The 24423-nt window shown below is 42.8% G+C and overlaps 1 long non-coding RNA gene across 3 annotated transcripts; it reads left to right on the forward strand.

The window, feature by feature from the left end:
* On the forward strand, positions 1–22351 carry LOC113923828. 3 transcript variants are annotated; one of them, XR_003520429.2, is made up of 5 exons: positions 1–164; positions 8781–8861; positions 18163–18237; positions 21185–21238; positions 22236–22351. It is a non-coding gene; the product is annotated as an uncharacterized LOC113923828 (long non-coding RNA). The 3 variants fall into 3 exon arrangements; XR_003520430.2 differs by lacking the exon at positions 1–164 and adding an exon at positions 258–354; XR_003520428.2 differs by lacking the exon at positions 1–164 and adding an exon at positions 258–301.
* Positions 22352–24423: the final 2072 nt, after the last annotated feature.

Raw genomic sequence — 24423 nt, forward strand, 5'->3', positions numbered from 1 at the left:
CAGACTCTCGGGGGCTAGCTCTGACAACCTGCCATTTCGGAGCCCTGACAGGGCCCAGGGTTTCCCCATTCCCTGCCTCTGCCAGCTTAACTGGCATCCTGGGAGTGTCCTCAGTGGCCACCACACTGTGCCAGAGTCTACTGTTTGCAACGCTCATGGGGAAGGTAATGCATTTAGAGCCTTCGGTTTCATAATCCTTGTGTACTTTATGACGTCACGAAAAGACATCAGTAACGCACCACAAGGGAGCGTAACTGGGGAAGAGGAGTGCTTTGGGGAGGGACAAACTGACTCCATGATGGTGAGGTCCAGAAATTCAGATTATCCAACAAATGCCGAGGGACTGTGAGGATGGTAGGAACGTTCTCCACAAGCGGAGCGCCTCTGATGAGATGATTTGGGGCAACCCCATAGCGGACTTTCTCTTATTGGTGTGCCTTGGGCTGGCAAGCTCACTTCTTAGTAGGAAGGAGGTGAATGTAATAAGTTATTCCTCAGGGGCCAAAATGGAGAGGCTGAAATTCAGTGACTGAGGGTGAGGGCAGGTGTTCCCCATCTGGGGGTTCGACCGAATTGCTACTGAGCTGAGGCTGTTTATCTCTAACGGTGGGCTGAAAGATGAGAGGTTCTGTCGGCCGGCTAGATTTGTGTGACTCCAACATGCTTGATGTTATTTTACTCCTCGGGGCTGATGTGCTACAGCGGTCCCCCTGGCCCAAGGTTGTGTTTTATGGTTTTGGTCGCGCATGGTTAGCTGCCGTCCAGAAGCAGTTACTCACCCTACTGGCACAGCATCCAGAGGTCTTCGAAGCCTCACTCCCTGCCCCGGTGCCTGCGTCATCCCCTCACCTCACGGCTTCACAGGAGGGCCGAGTGTGCTACCATAGGGGGTTGTGACTTGATTGTCGGCGTGTATGTCTGTATAGGATTCCATGCTATCTGCAGGGTCAGGGACCCGTGGGTGTCTTGGAAGGTATCCCCTGCAGATAATGGGGAAATACTGTATTTTACTGTTATAGAGACATAGGTTGAATTCCCAGTCAGTTTAAGATAATCATGTCCAACGACTAGTCAGTTCAATGAAAAAAATCAGTTGCACTTGTTCTATGGAGATGGGCAGTACAAAAGCCCTCCAGTTAAATGTAACTTTAAGGACATGTGTTGTCGTCCGATAGCCAGCAGACCTTGCTGGGCAAGTACTGAAAAATACTCAGGGGCACCTCAGTGGCTGAGTTGGTTGAGCCTCTAACTCTTGGTTTCAGCTCAGGCCATGATCTCAGGGTCCTGGGATGGAGCCCCACGTCGGGCTCTGTGCTCAGCAGGGAGTCTGCCTGAGATTGTCTCTCCCTCACTCTCAATAAATAAATAAAATCTTTTTTTAAAAGAAGAGAAAAATACTCAGAGCAAATTTTTCCATTTGGGGAGAACCTCACTTCTATTAGCTCCAAATGAGCTAACCTGCCCCTTACTTTTTCGTTAAATTCCACTAGAACCTTTCTCCATGCAAGTATCTAGTAATGCATCCTTTACTGTAACCCAGGGAAGTACTAACGAAAATAGCTCTGTGTTGGTGACATTTGGCGTTCTCTGGCTGTCCATCTGGCTCATCCCAAAGCACAGCCTTGTTTGACTTTCTGATGTCTAGTTCCTGATGAATTTTTCTATTTCGGCATGATAGAAGTAAGAATACAATGTGTGGGTGAGGTCTTCATCCAAGGCAGATCAGTATGTGCTTAGGTCAGCCAGATGCATTAAGCTTCGCAAGGTCCGGTGCTCACGGTGCGTGACTGGAGAGAGTAACACTCATGGTTTTTCTATCGCTGACTGGTGTCCTATCATTTGAACGTTATGTAAAATAAACAAAAAGTAAGTAAATAAAAACCAACTTACATTTCCCAAACTCAACTTTTCAGTGTAGGAATCCATGGAGTGTAGTTGTTCCTCAGGGCAAAATGTCATGAATATTCCATTGGGGTAAAAATATTCTCTGGAAGCTTAGCTCAGAGAGAGTTTTGGCAACATGTCATACTTTTTGTTTTCCATTTTACATTGAATGCTTTTATTTCTTACACTCACAAGAAACGAGATTTAGATTTCTGCTGTTCTCCTGGCAAGAGAACATCACTGAAATGTGCTTGGATACCATCAGATCCTAATGTGCTGGTTTGAAAGACTGGCTCCTTCTCATGGGAACCGGCTTAGCCCTGAGTGTGTCGGTAGAACATAAGTGAGTAGAAGTCAGCGTTAGCAGCTATGGGTGCCTGAGTAGCATGTGTGGAATGAGATAGATACTTAATTTAAGATCAAACTTTTACGTTATTCAAGGAAGAAAAACCCCAGATTTCTCCTGTTTTTGATTTTCAGTGACTAATCAGTTCTAAGTAAATAAGATCATGTGGGGATTACATGATAACTGATTGAATAGAATTTTGCTTTGCTTTGAGCCTTCAGACTCCTCTGCTAACCAAAAGGTATTTTCAAAGATTAACTTATTGAAATGCTACATTTGACTAAAAAAATGTTTGAGGTCCTTGCATGTTGCCTCTATGGTTTTGGTGATAAGTCTGAACATTCTTTACCTGGTTTACCAATGCATTAATTAACCGGCTTTGAAATAAAAATGGCAGTGGGGTGTCCTGAGTCCTATAGGAAGGCCTTGCTTATTATGAATCACCCCTCACTTCCGCCTTTCTGAGCTGTTGTGATCAGGCCAGCAGGCACTTTAGAGAAGATTACTAATTTGTGACTGGGAACTAGAAACATTCATGATAAATAGTGAATAGATCTCTTTTTCTTTAGTCTCCATTAAATCACAACACAAATATGTTCTGAGAATTAATCCGTGACTTGTTTTTGAAGAGAAATCAGGGTATTTTTTCTCATCCTTTTAATCATCTTGTGAATGACAGGAAGCATTTGTGAGTTGAGGGGCCCTTCTGTCCAGACTCTCCCACAGGTGCAATCTGCTCAAATGTGTTGGCCCTCCAAAAACAGAAAAATGTGTTTTTTCATTTACTATTTGTTCCCAATACTTAAAAACTTAGGCATTTCTTATAAGATCGCATACTTCCGGCTCTTCTTGGAACATGGGGAGATTTGGGAAACTGGCCCTCTCTGTCTCCGGGAACACCCGGACGAGTCCGGGTAGTAGGCGCCAGATTTCCGTGTGGGATAACTGCCACGGCATCGGTTTTCAACAGTCTCCTCTACTCCTTCCACGGCCCTTTGAACGGAGATTGTTATTTCTATGTATTTTCCTGCAGCCAAAGAGAAACAGAAGAAGAGTTGCTTATAGTTATTTATGATATTTAAATGCCTTGAATGGATTAGGGGTCATCTTCATTGAGCACTCCTTGCAGCTGGGGGGCGGGAGGGGCTGGTCAGGGGCTCAGAGGAGGTCCCCACTTCACGAGGGGGCTGGCAGGGCTCTGTCCTGCACTCAAGCCTGGGAGCGGCGGGCCTTCGTGAATGCCTCAGCGGTTGTTCCTGGAGTCTTTTTGAGGCTCAACCCAAGCAGAAGTTAATCCACTTTTTATATTTTTGACTTGAATTTTGTTCAACTGTGTTTTATTTTGAAGAATAGCTTGAGGGCATAGTCCCTGGGGTCAGACTGCCTGGATTCGGTAGTCTAAATTTACTAGTATTTGCCTCTGTTGACTCTGAAAATGATGCTTACTCTTTCTGGATCCCAACTTCCTTCTCTGTAAAATACAAATTTCTGCAGTAGGGTCGTAGAAAGGGATGCAACACGTAGTCTGGATGATAGTGCTCAGTGCAGAGTGAGACACAGAGTACGAGCTCAATCAGACCTGAAGTTTCCTCACTTCCCCAATCCTACCTCCAAACCAACTTGCCAAATTATAATGTGATTTGCACCAGAAAATAGTAAAGTCTAAATATCAATCACAACCAAAATGATAGGTATTAATCTACTTACGGTCACTTCCTATGTGCTAGCCACTTCCTGTGCATTATTTTATTAAATCCTCACAGTAAAACAACGTATTAGGGTTTTCCAGAGAGAGGGAGAGAGCACAGTTTTCAAACTGTTTTTGAAAATCATACCTGTTTACCATGAAGCATCTGTGGTTACCTTGGGTTGATAGCTCTACAGTGTCTTTATCTGCAGCTTTCTAAGTTATTTCAAAGCAGGGAGTCTTCTACTGAAGGCCAGGCTATAAATCCACAAAAGCCGGAGGAGCACTGCCCTGCAAGGCCTGAGCTGTGTCGTCACAGAAGCTGTGGACAGTGCTGGGTCACTGACAGCTTGAGATCATAAATCCCACGTTTGAATATGAGCCCAGGCTTTTAAACTCCAACCCAGAGACTGGGCTTACAGGCTTCAAAGCAAAAGGGATGAACCCAGGAGAGTGCCGGATGGCCAGGTCACAGATCCAGCTTGCCGCGCTAGGGGGACCTCAGCTGTCTCTTGCAGACAGCACCATTCTGTTCCGCACATACTCACAGGAATCCCCATGAGAGGAGATTGTTTTGGACCCCCTAATCATGGCCAGGCAGGCTTCCAGAGTACCCCAACGTCTTGACACCTCTCTTCATTTAATCTCCCTTCCTGCTCTCACTCATAACTAGCATCACCACTGAAGTGTGACTCCGTTGGGGTTTGGACTGGCCTTCATAGGATCCCCTGTTCATTGGATGAAGACAGGGTAATCAGTGAGATTGGCCATCCGTAGCTGCAGTGTCTTCCCTGATCTTCTTGTGTTGGTGTAGCTGCTTGTTTTCATATCTTTTCCCACAACTTGATTATGAGCCCCCGGGGATGGGGACCTCATCTTTATTTGTCACTCTTTACTCACCTGAGCCCCTACCCCATCTAGAATTCAAGTTCTATGATGGTGGGAGCATCTCTGCTGTCTTCACGTTTTGCCCCCAGCGCCTCGGATGTGGCCTGGTGCATATTCATTGAATAAACGAGTAAGGCACCGTCTCTGGAGTTTTCATGTTTCTTATACTAATTTAGAATATCTATTGCAGAAGTTACACTTATCAATCATTTTTGTCACATTTTTGTTTTCTCTTCTTTAAGGCTACTTTCTTTGTCTCTAAGCATATTTTCTAATGTGTTTTGTTTTAACTGCTCATATATGAAACTAAACCAATCAACTTCCCCTTGTAGTTTTCAGGGTTGTGTGATCTTCCATGATTCATTCGTGCTGGTGTTCTGTAGACTGCTCTCAGCCAGGAGCTGAAATCTAAAGGACCTGGGTCAAACATCCCTTGAAGACTCTTATGACAGACTAGTTCTGGCCACCACCACGTTCATGTGCTGTGGAAGCAATTCCATAATGTCTCTGTGCATCTTCTGATGCTATTTCATACTTCGATGAGATTTGAAAACTGAATTACTTCTCTTCCTCTCCCCTGTGAATTTCTTTCAAATAAATGCTAATCTCGTTTTAAGGTAGGCGACACATCTAAATGTTTTCTGGCCAGTCCTTTGATGTATTTGATGGCGGTGAAATGTGAAGGCATGACCCAGATCTCAGTGGGGCTTTCCATTTGGCATCCAGAGTATCTGCTGCCTTAGCTCTTTGCTTCCCTAAATTTATCCTTAGATTTTTTAAAAGAAATGTAAATAAATAAACTGTGAATCTCATTTTATGCCAACATCTTACCAGGAGAGGTATGGTACATATGCTACCCTTTTCAATGAAATTTCACTCCATGTGGTATTTCATGAGCAAGTTCCATGAGGAGCTTTGTTACCATAGAACAGTTTGAGTGAAGAGTGCCCCCAGCTTGCTCGTCATTCTCCAAAAAATTGGTTGTTGCTCCTCCAGTGACCAATAGTTACAAGGAGCACGGCTAAGTACGGCTGTGCCTGGCGATAAGAGTTTAGGGCTTAGGAGGTAAGGCAAACATTTCAGGTATCAAACACATGCTTGGAAATGAAGATGTCATTTATTAGCATGTTAATAAGTATAAACAGCTTTATTATTCTATAAGCCTCCGGACGAAACCAGCAATTTCACTTACAGTAAAATGCTGCTTTATCAGTTGTTAAATACAAAACATCAGCTGCAGACAGAATTGTGCTTGAGGCTGGGGTTTTGTCAGTTTATTGGGATGAGGATTTAATGCAATTATACATCCTTGTGAATGACATTTGTTAATGCTATTTAAGATTTTCCATAGTGTGGACCAACTCAAGACTTTTTAAAAAATGGTCCAAAATATGGGCATCAGATTGGGAATTATTAATAAATTTATAAATACCTCTTTTGAAATTTTCATTTATTCTGTTTTACAGGATTAATTTTCTTGAGACTCCTAATAAAATAGATTTTTCTTTTTTTTGGTTTTCTGTGTTTTTTTTGGGGGGGGCGGGCAGTCTTTATCCTAGGAAACAAAGAACAGAGACAGCAGAGAACTGTTCCTGTCTGAGCGTTAATATTCACGTTCACTCAGAATAATTGTTTGTTTGGCTGAAACTCCTTGGAAGAAGCTTGCAAAGGAAAGCTTGTTTAGTCTTCACAAGCAACCCAGTGTCTGTGATAATTCCCTGCCTCTGCACATCATTTGGACATGGGAAGGCGTCTGCGGGACAGAGGCTGCTGGAAATCAGTTGGTAAATTTTCACAAATGCTTCTTTGGTAGAAAACAGAGTGAGCAGGACAGTAAACTTGACTTTGGGAGCTTTTGGTTGGAAATGGATTAACAGATGGCATTTTTTAAAAACTGTGACTGGAAAAAATAATGAGCTTTATTCTAACTTTTCCTACAAAAGTCCTCAGCCTAAATTTTCCTTCCTTAGAAAGTCCTTCCTTCACTCTTTCATCAAAACCATGAAGCCCACACTCTTCATAGCATTTATCACATATTCTAATTATCTGTGCATTGGTTTCCCCATGAATGTGTTCCCCCGCCTCCAGCCTTCAGGGACCTTCTGACAGGTCTTTGGGGCCCCGTGTGGCACAGGGAGGTGCTCGGTGAACAGTAATTAATGAGTGAGTGGTTTGGAAAGCATCGCACCAGCTGCGTGGTGGGACCCTACCCTGCGCCGGGATGTCCAGTGCCTCCATCCTGGAGAGCCAGAGCCCCTCCGGCTCCTGGAGCTGTCCAGCTCCTGGGTGCTGGCAGCATCCCTGCTCTCTCTACAGCAAACACGCCGCGGGAAGCTGACAGCGCAAAAATCATCTTGAAAAGATCTTAGCGTTTGACTTACTTTTCTAATGTCTGTGGATTTCGTAATGAATAGCTTTTCTGCTGGCAGGAACTGGTGATTATAATCAACCTATCTGGAAGACATTAACTAGTCCAGTAGACTGTAACTAGCATTCTGCTACCTGGGGCTCAGTGTTCTTATACACAAAATGAGGTGGTGGCTAATAGGATTCCTAGGGTTCCACCTAGCTGTAATATTCCATGAATCTATCCTTGGAATTTGAGAACTTGTTTTATCTCCTAGATGATGTGATGTGATGTTCAGGGTTTGGGGCAGAATGGTCAACAAAGAATTCTTGAGACATCTTCGGTGCAAAAGGTGGTTTTATTAAAGTGGAACCAGGACCCGTGGGTAGAAAGAGCTGCTCGGTGGTCATGAGGAGTGGCTGATTATATACTTTCAAGTTGGGAGGGGGTTAGGGAGAGCGTAAGTTTCTAAGGAATTTGGAAGCAAGGTTTCCAGGACCTTGAGGGTCTAGTTGTTGTTAGGAAAAGGTCACTTACTAATGTCTAGTAAAACCTTAGTCATGAGACCTTTAGATGTATATTAGGGGGCCATATGCTTGGAGGATGATTGCCCACATATATCTTGGGGGCTGGGGGGGTTAGAGATAAAGGAAGTTTCCAAAGGAATGTCTGTATGTTTAAAGTAGACTCACAGGACCCTGGAACCTTTTGCCCTTAGCAAAGTATTAACATTGAGACAGTTAAGTTCCTGGAGGAAGGTCACTCTGCTTGTCCCAAGTACTTGTCAGTGGCCTGCCATGGAAATTTAATCTTTTCTTCTATATTTCTTTTGCCTTTGTTCTCTACATCACTATATACTTCAACATGTTACAAAGAACTAGGTAAATAAAAAGAGTGAAAACATCATCAGTATAAGTTAAGGACATCTAAGTTCCTGAAGGGTGTGGAGAAAAGCATGAGTGAATAGGTACATACACAAGAAAGAATAGATCATCTTCTTGATTGCTTGTTGAAGTTTTATCATGTAGACCGTCAGTGAGACAATGAATGAGTGAAAATAAAAGCCTACATTGCTGAAGACTATTCTAGCGATTAACTAGATGATCTTTCCCCAGAGGGGGATTTATTTTCTCGCAGACTGTTAGAGTGCTTTGAAAAGTAAATGAAACAATAGTAACAAAACTCAAAAATTCCCTTTCAAGTAAGTATCTTTAACTTAGAAATGTAACTTCTTTATTTTTAGGAGCAAATAGCTTTAATGCAAGGCAGTTTTTCTTTGGTATTTGGAATTGTATCAGATAAACCAGGGACTTGGCAGAGGTATTTCTTCTGTTTCATCAAAATTTAACTTACATTTTGTTAAAAATTATGATTTGCTATAGTGATATGTATTTTCTTTGAACATTCAGAATATAGAGGTCATCAAAAATATAATAAAATAAGTAACATTTCAATGCAAAACTCTCTGGGATACGCCATGCACACACACACACACACACACAAATGTATATATACTCTTTTTATAAAACCTCAAAGGTAATGTAAAGTTCAATGAAATTTCTCATTATCCATTCCTCAGTTACTTCAATGTAATAAACCCATAAGTAAATTTTGACTTTGCCTGGTAGATCTGGAAATGGGAGCAGAATGGAAACTTGGACGCCACTAGCATGAGCTGAGTGAGGACCCTGACACATAGTTTCACCAGGGTGAGTAGAGGATGGCTTCCCTTTCCCCTCACATTTCAGAGTGAGACCAACCATCTGAGCAGCTCCTCCTCCCTTGGCCCTGTGAATGAACACTCCGAATGTAGCCTTGACAAGCAGTTCATTTTGTTGGCTTTCAGTTGAGATTTTGTGCATTATTTAGAGCATTACCTATCTCCGGTTAAATAAGGTAACTCTTTATTCTTACAAATCATAGTTTTCTTAACTTGTCTGAGTTGCAAATTAGGTTTCCACTGGAAGAACAGAAGAAATGTGTATACCTAGAAAAATACTTCTTTTCCAGGCCACTGTAATACCCTTTATCATCATATGGCAAAATCTATTAGGAATAATAAGATGCCATATCTTATTGAACTTTTCTGACCTTTAATTAGGCAGGAATGGATTACAAGTTCAGATTATTAGTGAAATTTAAAATATTTTCTGGTAGGTGTTATTGTGTGCAATTTTAGGTCATATGATTTCTAAGGTGTTTTCTACTGCCTTAAAATTTAACAACACTTTGAATAGTCTAGTATTTCTGATAACGTGATCACATGCTTCCCAGTACAGAGATTCTCTCCTTTACTTCTTCCTATAACTTTGTGACTTTGGTTATGTTATTATTCTCAGGTTACACATGAGGACAGTGAAACCCAGCAGGTTAAACAGCATTTCCAATGTAAATAAGGTCTTCACCAAGTCTGACCCCAGAACCCACACTTTCACTTCCCAAGTAATGGCCTCACCTGGGCAGTGGGATTTGTGCCCATGGAAGAAGGAGATAGGAACCTCACTCCTAAAGGAAGGAAGGGCAGATGCCAGGGCAGAGATGCCGGGAAGTAAGGACATTCTTCCACAGTCTCGGCATGTTGGGTGCAGGTGGGCATCAGGTAGAGGTGAAGGGTGGAGTCAGGTGGACACGGCGTCAGGGGTTAGGGTTTGGGGGGGTCACTGTAGGTCCTGGTAAGTGACCAGGTCCACAGTGGAGATTCTGTTTATGTAATTCTATATTCACTAGAGCTGAGTGGGACTAATTTCAATATTCTATGGCAGTTTGCTTTCCCTTGTGTGGCCTAAATCTTACACTTTTAATGGTGCTATATTTTTGGTGATTTATGAGTTATGAATTTTTCCCTTAATCATAATTAAGTGCCCTTTTCATCTGCTTCGTCATTTCTCCCTTTGATTTCTGCCTTGTCTGATATTAATATAACCGCTCCAGCTTATTTTAGTCAACATCTTCCCAAGGAGCCACTTGCTTTTCTTCCCACTTACCCAAGCATTGCTGTTTTCCCTTGGAGTGTCGGGGGGGGTGTGTGGGTGTCAGGAAAGAGGAGGGCCTCAGTCAGCGCTCAGGATAGTCACAGTTGGGGGCCTGCCTCTTCTTCCCCTGGGTGTGGCGTTACAGTGCCTGTAGTCAGAATTGTATGCTATTCCTGCAGAGGTTAACAGCGGTACTGTCTGTTCTGCAGTACACCTAGAAATTAATAATAGAAACGAGTTTAAAAATCCAAATAATTAATCCCTCTCTCTCTCTCTCTCTCTGTCTACCCCCCCCCCCCATGGAGATAAAAGACAGATTATATAGAAATAAAAATCATGAAAGTATCTCACAATATAAATCCAAGATCCATGTGAAAAGCTGAGGAAATCTAAGGGTTTTAAACATTATTTAAGAAAAAAAGGAAAAGGAAGAATTAAGCATTCAGTTAGAAAAGATGGGAGAAGAGACAGTTTGTAGTTTGATTATGAACTGATGGTAAGAGACTATACACATAATCATTTATTTTTACAAGTCGCTGGTATATTTTGTCAAGGATAAGTTACTTTAAAAGTTTGAGGTGGTCACACAGAATACACACGGACAGAATCATTTTGGTACATTTTATTTCTTTGTCTCCACTTTGTCTCTAAGACATGAGAATGTTGAAAACATTACCTACACATGTAGGATTCTAAACCAGTGGAGAAAAAAACTATGAAATTCTGTTCTTTTATACACAAGCTCTATACTAAAATATTCCTTTTTTAAAAAATAAAGATTGTATTTATTTATTTATTTTTAGAGAAGGAAGGGGAGAGGAGAGAGCGAGCTCGTGTGCAACCTGGGGGGGAGGGGCAGAGGCAGAGCGAGAGAGAATCTCAAGCGTGGAACTCAACGTGGGGCTCAGTCTCATGACCTGGACTGAAATCAAGATTCAGACACTGGACCGACTGAGCCACCCAGGCAGCCCAAGAGCTAATATTTTTAATGACCCGTATTGATACCACACGGAGCAAGGTATATGTAGGTAGATTTCATACAAATTGTGGCTGACACTTTGTTAGACTATTGACATATTATTTTGTATATGAAGTCAGTGTGTGTCCCAAGAAAAATATATCTTTAGGGTTTTACTTACCTTCCTTATACCTTTAAGTCATCTTGATGCACCTGAACTCAGTTGCTTTTATTTTCATTAAAATTGAATGCCTTCAGGCCTTCTTGCTTCGTCTCCAACCCTATTCACATCCTGTCTTTACCCTCTGTCTGGTTCCTGGTCCTTCTATTTACAGAATCGGTAGCAGGCTGATCTGAGTCTCCTTGGCTGGACCCTCAGCACCGTTTAAGAACCTGCTCCCCTTCTAGGTGGGAAGATGGAGTAACTAGTCTTAGCTCACTCCCACAACCCAAATTCTAAATGAATTGACCTTTTCAAGGTGTTTGGACATTAGCTGTCTTGTGTTAATGTTCTAGTTTCTTTCTAAGAAAAGTTCATAGAAACTTTTTACTGGCAGGAGAAGTTTCTTAAAACTTTCTTGATGATGTCTAAAATGTAGGAAATATGGTTCTCAGACTTATTTTCTGGCATATTTGAATGAAAACCAAATCAGCATTTAGACAGGTAGGAAGCAAATGGGACTATTAAGGTAAAAAATCTAGGTCAGGAAAACCATTTGGTTAGAAGGTCATCTTAAGTAGGATATCTTTTTAGGCTAATGACATCACTGACTTACAATATAAATTCCTCCTGCTTATATTTCTTTACATTCTATCTTGGCTGACTTTGACACCCATATGAGACTTTTGTTTGAAATGCAGAGAAATCACTCACTTCAAGAACACCTGCAAGCTTCCTGACAAATTCACCATTGGTCTTTCCATCCAAGGAGGGTTTGAAAATAAATCTGAGTCTCTTAACGGCAACATCACAGTGATGATGCTCTTCCTCTCCTGCCCGAGACCCGTGCCCGACCCAGGATATTGGGTGACGTCCTGACCGTGACACACTGAGTACAGCAGCCTGAATGAATCACTTTATCAGCTCAGAGTCAGAGTTATGAGCAGAATTGCTTATGGAAATTGTAGTCTTCACCCTCCTGCACAAAATGACTTAAAATGGATTCAAAGGGCAAAGTTTGGGTTCTGATGTGAGAAAGGAGATGAGTCTAAGAGTTTTTGTCCCCCTTACAAGTCAGAGGGAACTTTGCTGGATGTGATCTGGTGTTTTGTGATCCGTTGTGTGGTGTCTAAAGCATTTTACTACAAAGAAGAGTTAAAATAGTAAAGTTTGGGAATTATATATTTTTATAATAGAGTGAATTAAAGGCTATACCACACAACGGATCACAACACACCAGATCACATCCAGTTACAGTCTTTCTGTACTGTGAGAATTTGAGTAGTCTCCACTTAAGGGGATATTAAAAACAAATTAACAACAACAAAATGTTTTGAGCCCCGCGAAAATTTAAAAACACATGTAAACTTATAAAGAAAATTAGTGTATAATCCAATCCTATGCTTTCTCTTGGATGGGTGGGTGGGAAGATCTTTTCATAGAAAGATAAGTAAGAGAGTAAATGAATAAGAAAGGAAATAAATTAATTAATAAGAAAAATTGAGAATCCTCTGTCATGTTTTGGCCCCTTATCTGGTGTTTTCTTATTGGCTATTTGACCTCGGTGGGATAAAATCTCTCGTTTATAAAATAAGGTAGTTGAGTTAAACTGTTTCTAACATGTCATTGCTTCTTGTGACCCACTGAGGGACCCATGCTTCCCACATCTGCGGCTCTGGACTGTATCTGTCTGGAGGTCCCAGTTTGGGGGGTTGGGAGGGGGATCTTGCACAAGGGGACATAGGAAGTGTTCATTAAACTTCGAGCTCAGAGTGTCTCCCAGTCACTTTCTACTCTTTGTAGACCAGCAAGCACCTTCCTGCCAGCAGCATCGACCCTGTTTGCATTGCGTGTTGTACAGTAAGGACGTGCAAAAGCATGTTTGGCACAAGAGGACTCACTAGAGTTCGTACTGGTAATTTGTTGCCAAATTTTGATGATGCATGGACAAGGGTAGCAGCCAGTTTGAGACTATTGTGTTGACTAGGGGGCTTAGCTCTGTCATGGATGGTGCAGTAAGCAGAATCCTGACGCCCAGGTCTTCCTGAATGTTTCCATGATGAAACACTGCCATTGTGAATACACTGGCCTACTGAGCAACAGGAACTCCGGATGGAATTAAGGTTACACACTGATTGAATTGAGCATAGATTTTTTTGGACTACTGAGGCGGATCCAGTGTAATCGGTCCCTAAAGGTACTGAGGAAAGGAAGAAGATCAGAATTTTGGACCCCAGGAGGTGCAGCTGAGAGAACATGCGTCTGAATGCAGACCCTATCAGTTACAAGCTCTGAGATCTTGGGCATGTCATTAAAATTCTCTGAGCATGTTTCCTTATCTGCAAAATGCAAAACATAAAATCTGAAAAAAGATTAGATTTCTGCAATGAGAAATAGATTTTTTTCTGTGAGAAAATTAAACATAATTCATAAAAGGGGGCATATGCAAGGTACTCAACGAATATTAATTTCCTTCTGTCCTCTAGTAGTAAACACACAAAAAACTCTGATGACAGTATAATGGACAGATGAAATGTGTAAGGTTCTACCTTCATCTAATTGGGAATAGATGATATATATTGTAGATATTGCCTATCAAAAAATACACATGTGGCAGATGGGACATTTTAGATTAGTCATCCAGGCCTTTGCAAGATTTTATCTCTGAAATTAACATTGGAATTAGATCCAACATTACAACTTTGTAGTAATTCTTCTTTAATATCACGCCATGGTTGCCTGTGTGTGGTTTCCTTAGCACCAAACTGTATGACCTATGAGCATGTGTGCGCCCTGTGCACGGCTCATCCATAGCCCCCACTGTAGCTGCACTGTGTGTCCGAATAGATGGAGGTAGGAACGTTTGTCCTCCCAGTATGTTGTCCTCTCCCTGCACCTGCTCCTCTGCGGCACTTCACTCCCAAGCCCAGAAGAGTTCCCCCTCTGGCAACTGCTTCTAAAACCAGGCAAGTGAACTCATAGGGATGAATAAGAAATCACAGGGATTATAAATCTGTAGGCCTTGTCTGTTAATAAAATAGTTTATACACCAAAAAAAAAAAAAAAATCACAGGGATCGTAGCCAGCTGCGTCGCCCTCACCAAGGTCACTGCGCGCATTGTCACCAGTTGCAGCTGAGCTGGCACTCGCACCTCAGGGTGGACCCCAAGCCTGACTCCGCGCTGCCCTGGGGAACCCGGGTGCACGGGGGAGCCGGGCCCGCGGAACAGTGGTGGGGGCGCAGACGGGAGGGCTGTGGCCTTCAGCCGCTCAGGCCTTGCTCTCAGGCTGGGCGGTCGAGCGCCCGGTGGCGAGGACCACCTGCGGGTCTTCTGCTAGGCTCTGGAGGCAGGATCTGAAGCCCTGGGAGCAGCCCTGGCCTGTGGCTGTTTGTGCCTCAGGAAGAGGCCGGTCCTCTCAGCAGGGCGCTTCTGTAGCTGATAATCACCAGGGGCTTAACCCAAAGTGGCTTCTGACACCAGGAAGGACAGGTGATTAGGGGACACATTTTCACAGTCTTCTTTTTAAAGAGGGTTATCTCTGATTAACCCTTTCATACTTTTCCAGAACTTCTGTGAACTTAACTTCCACTTTAAAAAAAAAAAAACCAAAAGTAAAACAACAAAGTCTCAGAGTTGGCATCATCTTGCATAGTACGGTGATGCATTTCCATGTGTAATTAGGGAGACTGGCTAATCACTTCTGTGGTGTGGATACAAACTAAAGCATGAGACGAAATATTTCAAAGTCATGTATTTTTTAAAAAACAACATTTGTTTTTATTATGGGATTTATATATGATCATCAGAGAACATTTCAAATGGCAGACGGGTATTAAGAACAAATGTGCCGGCTGTAATCCCAACATCCAGAGACGTCCTTGCTCTGAAGGTGCCCTGACGGCAGGAGGCATGGCGTGGGCTTGTGCTTTGCATCAGTTAAGTCAGCAGTTCTCCAGCTGGCTTGACCTTAGAACTCAAACACAAATAACAGCCACCAAACATACAAGCCTACTGCGATTCTCCAGGTTACTGTACTTGCTGTCTGTATTCTCGGAAAACTGCTCACGTGATTCTGGTGCATGGTCATGGTTGAAAATCACTAGCTTAAAAAAAGAAAGAAAGAAAGAAAGAAAGAAAGAAAGAAAGAAAGAAAGAAAGAAAGAGAAAGAAAGAAAGAAAAGATCACTAGCTTGCATACTAAAAATGATAAAAATCATGGTAAATAAAATGAAAAGATATTGAATCAAAAGAAATGGGAGTGCATAAACTGGATATGTGATTTCTTTTTCTCAAAGGCAGAATGTGCCTTTATGTTTTAAAGCCTTAAGCCAGCGGCAGAGAACTCCCTTGTACACAGGGGGTTTTGTGGTAGGAGAGCTTCGGTGCCTCCCACCAGCTCCTGCTGAGCATCAGATGCCTGTCTTCCCATTAACTGACATGCTGGCTGATGGGTATATTCGTTTTCCTGCTTTCCAAACTCTACCTCAAGTACTGGGCTCGGTATCTCTTTTGCATTATTTTTCTTTTCTTTGGAAACACTTGTAACTCTCCCCCCTCACAGCCCCCAGGCCCCCATTGGGAGGGTGGTTTATCGTTTCTCCCTGGTTTTGCTTCAGGCCTTTCATTTTCTTCCTCTCAGACGTGCCTCCGTCCTGCCCTGGTCTGGGGGAACTAGTAGCTGACCACCTCGGGCTAAGCCAAGGTGAACGTGCTTGTCCCTGAGGTTGCTCAGAACTCCAATTCTAAGCCATAAAGAACAAGTCAATAGAAGTGCTCTGTTGGGGAGGGTGCCCTTCATTCTTCATTAAGACTCTGCATAGATCCGTAGGCACTGACATTAACACTTATCCATTCATTAAACAAATAGTGATCAAGCACTGTTAGGTCCCAGCTACTACTTGGAGCCTGGGTATATACTAGCCAGTGAACCATGCACTGTCCATGCACACATGAGGCCCACAGTCTGGGGTGGGGGGTTCATACAGAAAAGAAACCAACAGATGGGTAATGTGTTAGGTGATGGTTATGTGCTCACGTGGCCATTTTATGTGGGATTTTTATGAAAAGGCCTTTCTGAGAATTTCAGGGCTGTTGTGGATATTTTGTGCAGATATATATGGACGAAGAGGAGCTGTGTGTGAGACACTGGAGGTGCCATTCCCCCAGCCCAGGCGGCAGGTGGGACCCCGGAACTCACTCTCGGTGTCTGGGAAGTTGCTGGAGGGTTTGGAGCATAGGGCAAGGTTATAGGACCACGTGTCCTAAAGGAGGCCGATGATTGCCAAGAGCAGAAGAGCCCGTGGAGGGGACAGGGCTACTGGGGACATTTAGCGGGCAGTCAGTGGGCACTGGTCTGGCAGTGAGGGGGGCGGGGCTGCTGATAACATGACTGGCTTTGAAGGTAGAACTGCCCGCATTTGTGGATGGACCGCACGAAGGCATGAGAGAGGAGAGTCCAAAGAACCACAAGGTATCCCCTGTTTTCCTTTGTTACAAATAAGGCTGTAGTGGGTATTTCTTGTACACGTCTCTGGGCAAATGGGGAGTGTCTGTAGGGTGTAGATCTAGGAGTATAATCTTTAAATAAGTGTTTGCATTGTTTTAAGTGTTAAATATTTCAATACCGCATTCTGAAGGGGTTATAACGATTGCTATTCAGTTGTTAATGGGTGTCTTAGTCTGTTCAGGCTGCTGTAACACTCTTGCCGTAGACCAAGTGGCTTGTAAACTGCAGACATTTATTTCTCAGAGTTCCGGAGGCACCAACAGACCTGCTGTCTGGTGAGGGCCTGCTTCTTCTGGGTTCGTAGGCGGCTGAATTCTCCTGTCTTCATACGGCAGAAGGGGCGGGGGGAGCACTCCAGTCTCTTTTATAAGGACACAGATCCCATTCATGAGGCTCCACCTTCATGATCCGATAACCTCCCAAACCCCCACCTCGCCACCTCCAAATACATCACACTGGGAATAACATTTTGACATATGAATATTTTTGCAAGGGGTGCAGGGGGTGTATAAACATTCGGTCGATAGCAAAGATTGCCTCCAATTTTCCTCCAGCCTTTAAAAGGGTCAGACGTCTTAATTTTTGCCAATCTGATGAATATGGAACAGTATTTCATTACTGGCTTAATTTGCATTTCCCTATTAACGAGTATGTTTTATATTGATCTGTATTTTATCTTCTCTGTCTTCCTTGTTCGTATCCTAGATCAAATATTTTTACTGGACTGTTTTTTCTTATTAATTAAATAATGGGAAAATATATGTGTGTGTGTCCTTAATTTATCATATGTTTTGTTGTAGAGATGTAGTGATAACTGTGATTTATAGGAAGTGAATTTTCTCCCTGAGTTCTGTGAGCTGCTCTAGCAAGTTAATCAAACACAGGGAGGGGATCACGAGAACCTCTGATCTATAGCCGGTTGGTCAGATGCACAAGTAAGAGCCCAGGTGTGCGGCAGGCGTCTGAAGTGAAGGGGCAGAGGGGTCCTCACCTGTGGAAGCCAAGGCTGCCTCCAGGGGGACAGGTGACAGAATTGAGCTGAATTTTTGGACACCCTGTGGTCTCCTGAGAATTGATTGGTAGTGGATGGGAAAGCATGGAGCACACGCACACACATTGTATTTGGGTCCAAGAACCCAAACTGGAAGGGTTTAATATTGATGGTTCCTAATTTATACATTTCTTCCTTTCCTCTTTTTTTTTTTTTTTTTTTTTGTATGTCTTATTTAACAAATCTTTCTATGCTCTGAGGTCATGAAGGCATTCTGGTTTATCTTTTTTATTTGAAGTGTTGCTTTTCTATATTTAGAACTTGAATCCACTTAGAACTATTTTTTATATACTGATATATATATATATACATAGTGATATGGGGGTAAGGGTTTTTTAATGTGAATTATTGTATCTCTCAGGATGGGCTAGTTGTGCAGTGGTAACAGATGACCTCCCCAATGGCAATGACGAGGCAAGTTTACGTCTTGATCACGGTAAGCATCCAGTGTCACGGGCAGGCCCTGTCCCACGAGTCACTGGGAGCTTGAGGAGCGTTTGCTCTGCGGTCTGGGACATGAAGCCTCCTTCATCCATGCTGCAGGGAAGGGGGCCAGCAGCTCTCAGCTTGCTCCTTTCAGCAGCCGCCCTGCTACTCACTGGCCTGGTGGACTGCCAGGCCACTGGGAAGTAGCCTTCAGTCTCCCTGGACAGATAGGACATGGCGATACTTGAAAACTAGCCTCATCTTCCACACAAACAGTTCCCAAGGCACTTCTTCCATCAGTTTCTTCCCCACCGATTTACAGTGTCACCGATACACCAAGTTGTAAAACATGCACACATTTGTTTATTCGTCCTATATTTTATGCTCTCGTTCTATTTGGCAGATTTCATACTGTTAACATTATCATTACTTCCTAGTAAGTCCTCCTGCGTGGGAGGCAGGAAACCCAACTTCTTCAGCGATGTTTTTGTGTCTATCATCGGCTCTTTGCTAACACATGAATTTTAGATGCGTTGTCTAATTCCATAAAAGGTTGTGTTGAGATCACAGCAGGAGTTGCATTGACCTAGTAGGCTCATTTGGGGCTGAGTCACGTCTCTAAGCTAGTGAGTCTCATCAGGCGTGAGCACATACATCTCTCTCCATTGGTGGAGATTTTCTTTTATGTCTCTCAGTGGTGGTTTACACTTTTCTCCATAAGTATCTGGCAAATCTTTCACTAAATTTATTTCTAGGTACCATGCCCTTTCCCTTCCTTTTTTCATCTTTTCTATTTTTAATGATGTATTTAGTATGTTTATAGAAATGCTATTGATTTAGGGCCCAGAAGACTTGCAAATCTCTCTTTTCATTTCTAATTGTCTGCACAATCTCTTGGTCTTTCTGCATAGATAATCATATCATCTTTAAAATCCATGCCTCTCTCTCCCATTCTTTAAAACTTTTCTTTCACTCCTTGTCTTGACTCTCTAGTTAAGATCTCCATCCAGTAAATGAATGTGTTCATGCTTTGTTTGCCTGTGGAAGGGGCTTTGGATGCTAGCTTCTTTGATACGCGATTGCTGCGAATTCCCTGGCCCTGGAGACCTCTATGATGTAGAAGGAGAACTTCTGGCCTCTTCCCAAAGCCCAGGGGTCCACAGGACCAGATATAATTGCTCCCAAGGTGTGCGGGTGATGTAACATGCGTTGTACCCCGATGCTCCCTGATGTGCCACGGGACAGACTTCTCAGCAGAAGGGGCCAACATGCATTGTGTTTACTTCGATTGGCAGTATCTGTGAAATGTTTTGTTTTGACCTCCCAGGAATTGATCTCCAAAGAAGAACTAAGATCATTAGAAGAACTTCTTAGATCTTAAGACTTTTTTTTTTTTCTTGATGGGAGGCTTGGGAATTTAGAAATGTCTAGGGAAGGGTACAGATTGTCATTCTTGGGGCAATTTCAAAGGAGTAAAGAAAGAAAAAAGTGAACAGGGCAAAATAATTAGACAGGGGAATCTGTATTCAGCCCCTGTTCTGGATCTCCTCCCTGTTTCCTACCAGACTTAGTGACACCCTGTTAGACCCCTTGGTACCCAGGAAACTCAGGCACTTTCCTCTAATTCTCTGTTAAAGCTCGTCCTGAGGAAATACTCTCCTTCCTCTCCAAGAATATTTTCATGTTAATGGGAGAGAAACTTAGGAGGCATGAAGGAAAACGTTGACCCATGTGGTGTCTGAGACAACGGGGGAGTGGGTGGGAGGGATTGTAGGGTTCAGGAAGAGACCAGGTCCGGCTGAATCAATGCCCCTGGACAGTCTCCCGGCAGTGCTGTGTCTTCTCTTCCAGAGTTTCCCAGACCCCTAAGAGTTGGAAGCACTGCTGGGTTGCATATGGGATCTTTCCTGGCCTGCAGTGCTTCCTCTGGACTCAAATACTTTTATAAGGTAGAGACAACTTAGTAAGCTTAATAGTATGAAGCTGAAAAAAATGATTCCATGATGAGCTCAGTGGGCTCTCTCAGGCTGGGGCTCCCCTTCTTCCTCTCTGGCCAGTGGCACCTGGGGGATGTCACCCTGCATGAAGGACTTGATGCTTGCATTGTGCTTATTTCTCTTGTGAACTAATCCATTGCATTTTTGTGGATTTTGAGGACAGGGGTGATATTATTGCCACCTGTGTATCCCCAGGGATGAAACAGACTGGCAGATAGGTTGCTCAATAAATATTCGAAAAGGCGCGCCTGGGTGGCTCAGTTGGTTAAGCGACTGCCTTCGGCTCAGGTCATGATCCCGGAGTCCTGAGATCGAGTCCTGCATCGTGCTCCCAGCTCAGTGGGGAGCCTGCTTCTCCCTCTGGCCCTTTCCCCTCTCATGCTGTTTCTCTCTCTTTCTCCCCCCACCTCAAATAAATAAATAAATAAAATATTAAAATAAATAAATAAACAAATAAATAAATATTCGAACAAGTGACTGGATCAGCCCATGAGCAAGGTGCTAACGTGGTGAAGAGATGATAAAAATAGCTAATACTCCTTCGGAGTGCATATAACTGCATCTTTGCAGGAGCATGACACATCAAGGGATATACTTACAAAGCAATTTATTTTTATCTCCTAGAGACTTTTAAAATTTTCTCTGTTGGGCTATTTCTTCCTCTGGTCCGTTAAATTCTGGTCACTTGTGAATAAGATTCTCCAGTCAGTAAATAAAATGTTCAAGCTTTTGTCATGGTCAAACTTTGAACTTCTTTTCTTTTGATATGCAATCTTCTTGTTTGGCCTGCTAGAGAGGGTGGGAGCTGGGGTGCGTGAGGAAGTGGGGTGCCGGGGGGGCTGGGAGTCTCTGAAGGCTGGGCTGTCTCAGTAAAGGTCTGGCATTTGGAAACGATGGTAAGTTCTCAAAATTTAATCCCAATTCTGTGCATTTATAAAATACTTTGTGTTTTCTTTTCAGCCTAAGAAAAGTACTCTTTCACTGTTAATTTAGATGCTGGATGTCTGATTAATGGTAAGCAATCAGCTTGCCCTCTTTAGACTGCTGTGTGGCTTTTTATCATTATCCTTGTTATGCTTTCTATTGTTATTTGAAGCTGGTTTCCTCAAGGCCTTCAGAGTGGCCCCCTTGATGGTGACAGGCGAGGTGGGTCCTGTTGGGAAGAGCTGAACCTCTGCAGAGCTAGCCCTGAGGGCTCAGTAGGTTTGGAGGCCTTCCCTCCCTCCGTCTCTCCCTCCCTCCGTCTCTCCCTCCCTCCCTCCTTCTATCCTTTCCTTCTTCCTTCTTTCCTTTCCTTTTTGAATTTAAAGTACGAAATCGAGAACCTCAAGTGTATAAGAACGTAATGAGTGACCTGAGACACTTTTATAAAGATCCTTCTGGTTGTTGCATGAATCATTGGTTGGTCAGAGTGACAGAGGAAGAAGGCAGGAGGCCAGGAGACACTGCCGGCTCAGGGAGGGTGTGCTGAGCAGCTGTGGTCCTTCCAGTTTCCTACTTGAGGAGTAAGAAACACAGTGAGCTCCTGGCTCTTAGTGTCCAAAGACCACCCTCCACTGGATGATGCAAGTCTCCTTGGAGAGATGAACGTGGACGGTGCAAGGTGAACCTGGAATATCCTGCTCAAAAATATGATGGGACCATACAGAAAGGCAGAGAGAAGCCGTTCCGAAATGGCTCACCTTGGCCAAATCGAGCACAATTTGAGCAACAGAACCAAAGGTGACGATGTCACAGGGCAACATGCTGAAGAGGGGAGCCCGAGAGTCCATGTGCGCATTGTCAAAGAAATAATACGCAAATACGGGGAAAAGGAAATCTCCTTAGAGTAGAATGCCAGCCAATAAGCAATGCATCCTATTTATTCACTGACCCAAACCCGCCCTGTGTTATCAGCGGGGGAACTCAGTGGCTCTCCCAGAACTAATTCCTCACTGTTAAGGAATGTTAGCGGCAAAATTGCATAACAATGAACTTACAGCTTTTCTTTCCCTCTATTTCCTCTTGACAGAGACAGAGACAGAGAAGGAGGGAGAGAGAGATCTATTCTGTGCGAAGTAATCTCACACAAAAAGTTTTCAATCAACAAAGTTTTCTAATAAGTGGTAATAAATCACAATAATGCTGTCATCTATTTGGATCAGTCCCTTTATAGCCTTGTTTCCCTTTCCAAATGAGTTAATTATAAAAAAATATAATTTATAACTGAGCAGGAATCAGGCTTCTAGCATCGAATTTATTGGCAAAAATCAGTAACGATAAGCTAATTTTGCTCGATCTACTTTTGTGCTTTTAATGACACCAGAAATAATGTGTTAAGTCAGAGCTCAAGTTCATGAGGCAAATATTTTGTAATAAGTTTTTATTATTACAAATTATTTTGTCTTATAATATAGCTTGTTTATTTCATTACATGTTGGTATATATATACAATTAATTTTCTTCTTAGCAATTTCTCAGGAAAATGACTGTGCTGTCCTGTACGAATTCCTAATGACTCATTGACTGCAATTGTTCTAGTAATTGACTTACAAAATGTTTATTTTCAAAGACCTCCCTGCTTACCAAGTAATAGCATATATGTTCTACCCAAGCAGATGGAGGGGGTAATCAGTATAAATTGACAAACAAAACCATCCCTTCTAACTTAGGGTTTTCCTTCACTGAATACATTAGGTGCATCAGAAATAGTCATTTTCTGGAAGCACATTAGTAAAGCGTGTCCTCACCCTCAACAACCACACTTGAATTTTAATTGAATTCATGGGATTCCGGGAGTGAAGGAGCTGCTGAACCACAGTGCTCACTTTCTGTATCTCACTCTACCGACTCTTCCTTTCTCCACTAACAAACCTTTCCCATATTTTCGCATTTAGGGAAAATGATTTGCAGAGTTGTTCCAAACTGATTAGAATCCTTGTTGTACCACCGAATCCTTTTATACATTGTAGAAGCTGTTTGAATGCCACTCTCTGAGAAAGGTATTTTAGGGGGGCTGTAAGGTTTATGTATGTATACACATGCCTTCCTTCTTTTCTGTGTTCCCCAGGCTATACTGCTAACAAAATAAACAAGCTGAGGGACCAGAAAGTGTGGACAAAGATTTATTGGAATAACTTACTTATTAATAATTGAGCTCAGATACCTAGCTTCTTGTTATTATATTAAAATGCATTTTCTACCTCAAGGGTAAATCTTTATTGCAAGGAAGATTGAATATTTTTGAAAATATAGAAAATTAGTGCTATAATAGCAGTTTTCAAAAATGTTAGAGTAGATTATTTACATGAAAAAATTGTTAAAATGCAGATTTAAGGGGCAGAGATTCAATAGATGTGGGACCTGCGTTCTGTGAGTATGTATAACATAAATGGGTCGCACCAAATGCTCTCCGGGCCTCTGTAAACTCAAACATTCTACGGATGTTGGCACTTCTAGTTTTTACATTTATGTTTCTTGTAAATTTTCTAATAATTTTGCTTATGCCTGGGAACAATGATTTATTTAATGATTATATTTTGATAAAATCAGTTGAAAACCCAAAACTTTATGGCAAACCTCTTATGAGCAAGGAGTAATAAAAAATATCCTATGGATCAGGTTGATGATATTATTAGACCCTGGATGGCATCTTAGGCGTAGAGGGAAGCCTCCTGCTGATCCTGCGGGCCTCACCTGGCTTCTCTGAAGACGTGGGACACGTGGCTGCCTTGGACTCTTCTGTCTTTGAGCCAGGGAGCACTCCTGTCGTATTTGTGATTGAAACATGAGTCACTCCCCCAAGCACTAGGCATACAACTAAAAAACATCCACGTGATTACAAGTAAAAGGAAATCTATGTCGTCAAAAAGGGCTTGTTCACGTGCGGTGGTTACTGTTGAATCTCTCAGATGTGCTCTGATCAGATGTGTTTTTGGATGTGTTTCATCCACTGGGCGGGGGGTGGGGGTGGGGAGCATTCGGACATTTGCCACCATCCTCCATGTCCTGTGTGCTTCCAAGAGTGAACAGCTGTCAGTAATTCAGGGTAAGCGTTGGGCTGATAGTGGCCTGGTGCCCAAACAGTGCCTGTAAACACCACACTGCCTGCCTCGCCTGGGGCTCAGTTCTCAGAGGAGTGCAATTGGAGGTGTGATGGGGAAGAAGAGAGGAGGCCGCAGAGTCCACCCCCAGGTCTGGCCCCTCAGGCAGGGACTTCT

Source organism: Zalophus californianus, chromosome 15, assembly GCF_009762305.2.
Source record: "Zalophus californianus isolate mZalCal1 chromosome 15, mZalCal1.pri.v2, whole genome shotgun sequence".
NCBI classification, from domain to species: Eukaryota; Metazoa; Chordata; class Mammalia; order Carnivora; family Otariidae; genus Zalophus; species Zalophus californianus.